The sequence below is a fragment of the Mirounga angustirostris genome, unplaced genomic scaffold (genome assembly GCF_029215605.1).
Source record: "Mirounga angustirostris isolate CCGP_5_RB_7025 unplaced genomic scaffold, mMirAng1.0.hap1 SCAF_8, whole genome shotgun sequence".
In the NCBI taxonomy this organism is placed as follows: domain Eukaryota; kingdom Metazoa; phylum Chordata; class Mammalia; order Carnivora; family Phocidae; genus Mirounga; species Mirounga angustirostris.
In genome coordinates this window covers 146,054,661-146,064,031 of record NW_026991716.1, presented here as the reverse complement: position 1 = coordinate 146,064,031, position 9,371 = coordinate 146,054,661, and positions in this window count along the sequence as shown.

The following is a 9,371-nucleotide window of genomic DNA, read 5'->3' as shown; positions in this document are numbered from 1 at the left end:
TTTCAGGCTTTTAAAATGTGTAGACTTGATTCATGGCCCAACATATCGTCTATTTGGATAAATATTCTAGCACCACTTGAAAATAATGTATTCTGCACTTACTCTGTAATGTTCCATATATGTCAATTAGGTCACATGTCTTACCAATGTTTTGTCTGCTTTTTCTATCAGATATTGAGAAAGGTATATTAAAATCTTCAAGCAATGCTACTCTGGTCAACATTCCATTGGAGAATCTCCCAAGTGTTATAAGCCAAGAGAAACAAAAAGAATAAGAAGCGAGGAGATCATTGTGACTATTTACAGATAATATGATGGTGTACATAGAAAATCCAAAGTATTCTATAAATACACTATTAGAATTAAAAATGGAAAACTTGCAAATCTTAGAACCAAGGAAGCAATCCAGAAAGCAGCCAGGGGGAACAGATTTCTTATGTACGGAGGGAGGAACATCAGAATAACGTCAGACCTGTCCATAGGGACTTTGCAGGCGAAAAAGAGCTGGAAAGACATATTCACAGTACTAAATGAGAACATGCAGCCAAGGATACATAACCAGGGAAATGTTCCAAAAGAAAACCAAACCTGGGGGCATCACAATGCCTGACGTCAATCTATATTACAAATCTGTGACGGGATGGTATTGGCACAAAAACACATAGATCAATGGAACAGAATAAAGACCCCAGAAATGGACCCTCAACTCTATGGTCCACCAATCTTTGACAGATCAGGAATGAATGTCCAATGGAAAAAAGACAGTCTCTCCAATAAATGGTGCTGGGAAAATTGGACAGCCACATGCAGAAGATTGAAACTCGACCATTCTCTAACATCATGGACAAAGATAAACTCAAAATGGATAAAAGACCTCAATGTGAGACAGGAGTCCATCAAAATCCTAGAGGAGAACAGAGGCAGTCACCTCTTTGACATCGGCCACAGCAACTTCTTTCAAGACATGTCTGTAAAGGCAAGGGAAACAAAGGCAAAAATGAACTTTTGGGACTTCATCAAGATAAAAAGCTTCTGCACAGCAAACGAAACAGTCAACAAAACCAAGAGGCAACCCATGGAATGGAAGAAGATATTTGCAAATGACATTACAGATGAAGGGCTGGTACCCAAGATCTAGAAAGAACTTCTCAAACTCAACACCCAAAAAATAATAATACTAATAATAATAACCCAATCAAGAAATGGGCAGAAGACATTAACAGACATTTCTCCAAAAAAGACATAAAAATGACTAACGTTTAACATCACTAGCCATCAGGGAAATTCAAATCAAAACCACAATGAGATACCACCTCACACCGGTCAGAATGGCTAAAATGAACAAGTCAGGAAATGACAGATGTTCTGAGGATGTGGAGAAAGGGGAACCCTCTTTACACTGTTGGTGGGAATGCAAGCTGGTACAGCCACTCTGGAAAACAGTATGGAGGTTCCTCAAGATGTTAAAAATAGAACTACCCTACTACCTGACAATTGCACTACCGGGTATTTACCCCAAAGACACAGACGTAGTGAAAAGAAGGGGCACCTGAACCCCAATGTTCATAGCAACAATGTCTGCAATAGCCAAACTGGGGAAGGAGCTCAGATGCCCTTCAACAGATGAATGGATAAAGATGTGGTCCATATATACAAGGGATTACTCAGCCATCAGAAAGGATAAATACCTACAATTTGCACTGACGTGGATGGAACTGGAGGGGATTAGGCTAAGTGAAATAAGTCAAGCAGAGAAAGACAGTTACCATATGGTTTCACTCATATGTGGAACATAAGGAATAGCATGGAGGACCATAGCGGAAGAGAAGGAAAACTGAATGGGAAGAAATCAAAGAGGGAGACAAACCATGAGAGACTCTGGACTCCGGGAACCTAACTGAGGGTTACAGAAGGGAGGGGGTGGGGGAATGGGGTATCTGGGTGATAGGTATTAAGAAGGTCACATATTGTGACGAGCACTGGGTGTTATATGCAAATAATGAGTCATTTAACAATACATCAAAAAATAAAGATGTACTATATGTTGGCTAATTGAGCATAATTAAATAAGTAAATAAATAAATATGCTTTCTACATGAAAAACAAATAATGGGTACAGAATTTCAGATTTGCAAATGAAATGTTCTCAAGATATGCATCACAGCAGTATAAATATACTTAACACTACCGGACTTTATACTGAAAATGTTAAAATGGCAAAATCAATGTTATGATTTTTTACAACTTTTTTCCCTTTTATTATTATGTTAATCACCATACATTACATCATTTTTCCCTGCCTACTATCTTCTTTTTTCTTAACATATAATGTATTATTTGCTTCAGAGGTACAGGTCTGTGATTCAACAGTCTTACACAATTCACAGTGCTCGCCATAGCACATACCCTCCCCAATGTCTATCACGCAGCCGCCCCATCCCTCCCACCCCCCACCACTCCAGCAACCCTCAGTTGGTTTCCTGAGATTAAGAATTACTCACATCAGTGAAATCATATGACAGATTTTTTACAACTTTTTAAAAGTACATTCTGTAGGATTCCACTTTTATAAAGATTTTATTAATGTATTTTAGAGAGAGAGAGTGTGGCACGGGAGTGGTAGGAGAGGCAGGAGGTGGAAAAGAGAATCGTGAGCCCACGCTGCCCTGAACACAGACCCTACATGGGGCTCCATCCTACACCATGAGATCACATCCTGAGCCAAAATCAAGAGTCAGCGGCTTAACGGACTGAGCCACCATCCATCTCCTTGGGCATTACTGTTGTTCTATTCCCTGCTCTCTCCACCACTGCTGTGCTGAACACTCCTGAAAACACATCTGTGAAAAACCGGGCCAGAGTTTCCGGGGGTGAGCCTGAGGCCAAGCACTGCCAGGTGATGGGTGCACCTGCGGCCTGGGATGGGTGCTGCTCACTGTTCTCCCAGACAGGGGTGCCCGTCACCCTTCTCTCCAGGGGACCTGCGGGGGACCCCCATGTCCTCAGGCACCTGAGGGCCACCCGGCCCAGGAATTCACCTTCTCTAGCAGAGGACAGATGGGACTTCTTTCTCTGGCCAGGAATATGAACCCTGATCCTGGGAAAGGAGAGCTCTCCTGGACTCCTCACCCAGCCAGGCAGCTGTGGCCACGATGTATGTGATGGAGCCAGAGCGGCTGGGCCTTGGAGGGAATGAGTGCCTTAAACCAGCCTTGCGCAGGGCATGTGGGAGCAACAGCCCCTGCTTCCTGGGGAGCAGTGATGTGTGCGGAAGGAAGGAGGCTGGGGTGGAGCCTTCCAAGCCACACCACAGTCTCTCCCTTGGTCCTGAAACCAGCAGGAAGGGAGCTCCGAGAGCAGAGACGAGACTCCAGGAGGATTCCTATCCAGAGAAAGGGTGCCCTGAAGCAGCCAGCCCCACCGACCCGCAGACCATTTGCACAGGATCACCTCCCGCGCTTCCTTAGCAAGTTGTCCGTCTTCGTGTGTGGACAGTGACTGGCTGGTGCACTTCCAGAGGCAGACTAGAAACTTTTCAGTGCTTGCTCATGGGTCAGAGGACCACCGCCCAAAGAAACAGAGGATGTCCCTCTTCCTCCGGAGCTGGGGAAGGCAGCCACCGTCCTGGAGCAGGACCGGGTCCAGGAGTGTGTTCTTTCTGAAGCCCCCACTTTCAGTGGGCATTGCTGTGCCTGAGAAAGGCCCACTGAGCCCCAGAGTCAGGAGCAGTGAGGGGCTGTCTCCAGCCCTGGCCCAGGATCACGACCCGAAACCATCCTGTCTTTGGGAGAACAGGTCTCCTTCAGGAGCCAGGGAGGGGACTGGCCCCTCTCCCCTCCCCAGGTCCAGGACGCCCAGGACCTGCAAGAGCTCTTCATCTGAGGAGGAGTCATGGAGAGCGTGTGTGTCTCGTCAGCCCAGCAAGTGAAAGAACCAAACTCCAATGCTCAGGTTCTAACAGAAGCAGAATTTCAATGTACCATTTAGGGGCAGCCTCCTCCCTTCTTACGTGGCCTTAGGGGACCCCAGGGAAAGTCTTTGTTCTCCTTCCGTCAGAGACAAGAGCTGGCCCCGTGTCACGGGGTCCCCACCACATCCCCATTCCTGAGGAAGAGCCACACACAGGGGCTGGTGTCTGGAGTGTGGTCGGCCACTGCTTCTGGGCTCCCAGCCAGGGGCCTGGGGGCTGCATGGAAGGGCTGGATTGCTTTTGGGGGGAGGGGTGCTCACTGCCGACACGGCTCACCATCCCCCACTGCACTCTGCAATCCAGGTTCTGTGCCCAGCACCGCACATGTTCCTGCCATGGGAGCAATCATTCACCATTACCCCATTGCACAGAGGAGGAGAGTGAGGCCCAGAGAGGGGAGGTACATGGCTCCAGTCCCAGGGCTGGTCAGCAGAGAAGCTGGAAGGCCAGCCCTCCTAAGCCCCTGCTAGCCCAGCCAGAGACTCCCTGAGCTGAAAGCGAGCCCTCCCCTGCCTGCCCAGCCACGCACTGGCCCCTGAGCTTCATGATGGCCTGTTCTTGGCCCTGAAGGTGTTGCTGGCCGACTAGGAGGCGGAGTCCAGCTCGGGAGACAGGCTGTAGATACAGGACAGAGTGACACGTCTGAGCTAATAGGAGCCACACTCTGGTCTCCCTCCCAGAGCCTGCCCGGGAGCTGAAATCTGGGTGCCCTAGGGGCCAGCACACAACAGGGTCTGCGCTGACCAGGGAGCCATGGCCCCCAGGGAGAGTCCACTCTGCCCTCTCCCCGCTCCTGCCTGGCCTCACCTCTCCTCACTGTGGGGCTGCAGGACCCAGAATCAAGCCCCATAGGGCTGGCTCTGCTCCAGCTTGTAATGATTTTGCAGCCCCCGGAACAGCTGGATTTCCTGGGACTGGAGGGAGGACTGGCTGCAGACAGGGACTGGGCTGGGGAGGATGCGGGCCTTGTGGAGGGTGAAGGATGGGGCAGGGGCCGGGTCCTGGGGCTGAAATCCCTGAATGCCCATGGGGTCCCTGATTACAGTAACAACCACCTTCACACTCGGGCATCCTGCTGGGGGGCCCCTCCTCCCCGGCCTCCTTCCCGCCCCTCTGACTCCAGCCAGGGCTGCAGCCAGGGACAGGCTGGACCTCTGTCCTGGGTCCTGCCAGGAAGACAAGGCAGAAGGAGGAGAGGAGAAGGGGAAGGGGCGGACTGATCTTCTCCCTGCCCTGAGTTGGCCTCCACGGATGCCTCCAGGTCCTCTGGCCCAGCCCTGCACTTAGCTGAACCCGGAGAGGGTATCTGCATTCCAGGCCAGCTGGGTGGGGGGTATTCAGTGACTTTTGCATCCCCAGATATCCACCCCACCTGGCCTTGCACCCTAAGGCCTGCTGCCCAGGATGGGTGTGGTTGCGGGGCTCAGTGGACTTTGGGGCCACAGAGCAGTTGGCGGTGGTGAGAGAACGTGGGGGACCGGTCAGGTGCGGAGCCATGGGTCTCGTGCACATCTGCCGCAGGGCTGGGTCATGCTACAGGAGCTGTGGGCAGCTCATCTGTGCACACCTGGCCATGACACACCTGGTTGCCCCTCTCGGTGGGGAGACCTGTGTGCCTGGTGCACCTGTCCTCCACCTACCCCTGGAGGAGTGGCCGCATTCAAGCATTTCCATGTCCAACCCTCAGGGACAGTTGGGAACCTGGGTCAAGAGAGGCAGGGACTGGCCCAGGACAAATAAGGGGTGCAGAGTCCAAGGAGCAGGGCCGCTATCCAGTCCTAGGCCAGCCCCAACCTTCCCATGAGGTTCACTTCGGAAGTGAGAGCCCCTCAGATCCTCGGGAATAGCTACCCACCCCGTCCCATGTGGGGACATGACCTTGGGCATCCCCAGACACATAGAGGCATGCACACCTGCACGCACACACGCACACATACACACACACACACACCCCACTCTGGCTGCCCAGCTGGGGGTCAGAAGGGGAGGACACCCTGGTAGCAAGGTGGGTGACAAGGGGTAAAGAAGAAACAGGTTGCAGACAGCTGGGCCATGGGGCAGGGCATCTGGACTCCTGGCAAGGACCCAGATCCATAGCATGGGGAGGGGAGACAGGCCAGGCTGGTGCTCAGGGGTCCCCAAGGGGCCCATGGGGTTTCCAGGGCACTGGGAGAGGACAGGGTCTGGGTTCCGGTGTCCATCACCAGCCTGGGCACTTGGAAGCAGGAAGAGATACCCACCCCCAAGTCCAGAGGGGCTACAGCACAAAGGCCTCAGCTTACTCTTCTGTCACTTGGGCTGTAGAGATGCAAGGTCCCTAGGGTCCCACAGGCTTGTGGAAGAGCCTGTTGGCCTTGGATCTCCAACCCTGACCCACTGTGCTCCCAATCCTGGGAAAATGCTTTGTACTTCCTCGAGGTCCTTCTGAGCAGAGCACAGCCTAGGGGCTTGGGGGGCTGAGGACCTGGGTACACAGAACGTGGCAGAGCACTGAACCTCTGGTCTGGGGACCAAGGCCAAGACCCTCCTTGTTGCAGCCTCCGGGTCCCCATTTGGAAGAGGTTCCAGAATCACTGCTCTGGTCGGGCTGAGGAGGCCTTAGGAAGGAATGGAGCACCAGGACAGGAGAGGGAAACAGGGACAAGGGAGGCTTCTGAGGTTTCTCACATCACCCCTGGAGTCCGCAGATCCTGCTCCTGTGAGAAACACAGAGACAGAGACAGAGAAGGAGACAAAGAATGCACACAGGACAGAGGGAACCAGAAGAAGTCACAGACTTTCCTCCATCAGCTTGGAAATGACATCCCAGCATTTTGCCCCATTATCTTCCTGAGAGGCCATCCACCCTGGAGGGGAGGGGATTCCATAGGGATCCGTGACCAGGATTCGGGGATGCTGGGAGCCACTGTGAGGACTGCTCAGCACATGGGCACAGATGAGTCCCTGGGACCTGAGCCTAACCCTAATAGCCCCTGGAAGTCTGTGTTGTGAGAGGACAAGGTCAGAATCAGTTCATTATAACCTTCCCACGGGGGCTGGGACACAGGCAGGAGGGGGATGGCTTTGCCCGGACCCCAGAGCAGACCCAGGCCCCTCTGAGCTGTGCTCCATGTCCCGTCCAGGCCCTGGCTCATCCTTGCAATCCCAAGTGTGCACCAGCCTCCTGTGATAGCAGGTACGGAACATGTGTAGAGGTCCTACCCCTGATGGCGTCCCTAGAAGTAGAAGCCAGAATACCCCAATGTGCAGATGGGGAGCCTGGGGAGGCCCTGAGAGGCACGGGGTCTGTCCTGGGTCACAGCCCTGGGCACGCACAAGAGCCCGGTCTGAACCCAGCTCTGCGTCCTCACAGCGGGGACATCGGCTGCACCCAGGCCTCCCGGGGGCTGTGGATGGACTGTGTGGGTGTCACTGTATAGATGGGGCATGGGGGGAGGGTGAACATTGAGCAGCTGGGGGAGGGGGGCCCTCGGGGGCTCTTGTGTGAGGAGGAAGTTGGGTAAGGGGACCCCAGGCAGTGGTGACCTCACTTCCCTGACAACAGAGCCCAACAGAATTTGGAACCCCGGTAACCAGGCACCCACATTCCAGAGACAGCCCCCTGCCCAGCTCATTTCGTTGGAGACCCTCCAACAAAAAAGCATGTTTGGGTGTTGCTTCCCCAAATCTGGACGCTGCAGGCTGAAGAAAGAGCGCCCTGCAAACGCTGTCCCCCGCTGGGAATGTCGAATCAGGGCTCCCCACCGCCTCTGGCCATTTGGCCGGAAGGACAGAAAGGTGACACCAGGAGGCCCAGAGCCTGCCACCCAGCCTCACACGCTCTGATCTGACCTGTGCAGCCCCAGGCCCCCCTCCGTGTGTGTGTGTCTGTGCGTGTCTGTGTGTGAGTGTGCGTGTGCGTGCGTGTGTGTCTGTGTGTGTGCGTGCGTGTGGTGTGTAAAGAAGGGTCATGCGGGGTGGGGCCACCCTGAGCAGGAGCAGGCTGATGAGGGGTCAGATTCCCAGTGGGCAGGTCATGTTCAAGGTCAAGGCTGGCTGTGTGGGATGGGGTGTGCGGGCGCTGCCCCTTCTACCCAGGGTTTATCCCGATAGCCCTGCAGGGATGGGTCACTGCATCCCGGGTGCAGGGCTGTGCACTCACAGGTCTGTGTCTGATCTGGGAGCAGCAGGGGGACTGGGCAGGAGGACAGTGAGGATGGCCGGGCAGGGCTGTGATGCCTCCAGCCGGCTACCCGTCCCTGTCTTTGCAGAAGGCCACGGATGACCTCCCGAGGCGGCTGGCGGACATGCCCTCCTCCCTGACGGAGGGGTTGACCCCACAGGCATCCCCAAAAACAAGTGCTGGGGATTGCCGGGCAAGACCTACAACACCACCCAGACCACTGTCCCAGGTGGTTGGTCACCAGACAGTGGTCCAGGAGCCGGAGCCCACGGAGACTGAGCCCAAGGGTGAGAAGGCTGGGGCTGGGTGTTTGTGGTGTGTGGGGATGGGTTGGTGCTGGCCCCACAGGGACGAGGCCCCAGAGGCTAGTGTGGGGCCTGGAGCAAAGACTGGATGCAGAGCATCCAGCAGATGGACTGCAGTCGGGGAGACATCCCAGGGAGGGCTCCTTCCTGGCTGCGGCTTCTCTGGGAGGCCCTGGGCTGGGTTCTGTCTCTGCAAAGGCCCACGGAGAGCGGGCTCGGGGTGAGCTTTTCTCCTCTCACAGCTGCTCCACCACCTGAGGAGCTAGAGCCCGCTCCAACTCCATCGACAGCTCTGAAGGGAGGGGTGGTGCCTGCAGCGACTTCAGGAGGAGACCAGGAGCCGGCAGGTGACCCGGCACCCACCCACGGACAGCCTGACGTGGACCAGGAAGAACTGGCACCTGCCCCTGACCCAGCTCCTGCTACTGTTCCTGCACCTGACCCAGCTCCTGCCCTGGATCCTGCACCTGCCACTGCTCCAACCCAGCTCCTGATCCTCCTCCTACCCCTTCCCCTTCCCCTGCCCCTGCCAGAGCCACTGCCCCTTCCCCTGCCTGAGCTCCGGTTCCTGCTCCTTCTCCTGCTCCTCTCCCTGCCCCTGCCAGACTCCGCTGACCCTTCCTGAGCTCCTGTTCTTGTCCCTGACCCTGCTCCTGCTCATAACCCTACCCCTGCCAGACCTGCTGCCCCTTCCCCTGCCCCTGCCTGAGCTCCTGTTCCTGCTCCTTTCCCTGCTCCTGCTTCTGCCCCTTCCCCTGCCCCTGCCCCTGCCTGAGCTCCTGTTCCTGCCCCTGCTTCTGCCCCTTCCCCTGCCTGAGCTCCTGTTCCTGCTCCTTTTCCTGCTCCTGCTTCTGCCCCTTCCCCTGCAAGACCTGCTGTCCCTGCCCCTGCCCCTGCCCCTGCCTGAGCTCCTGTTCCTGCTCCTTTTCCTGCT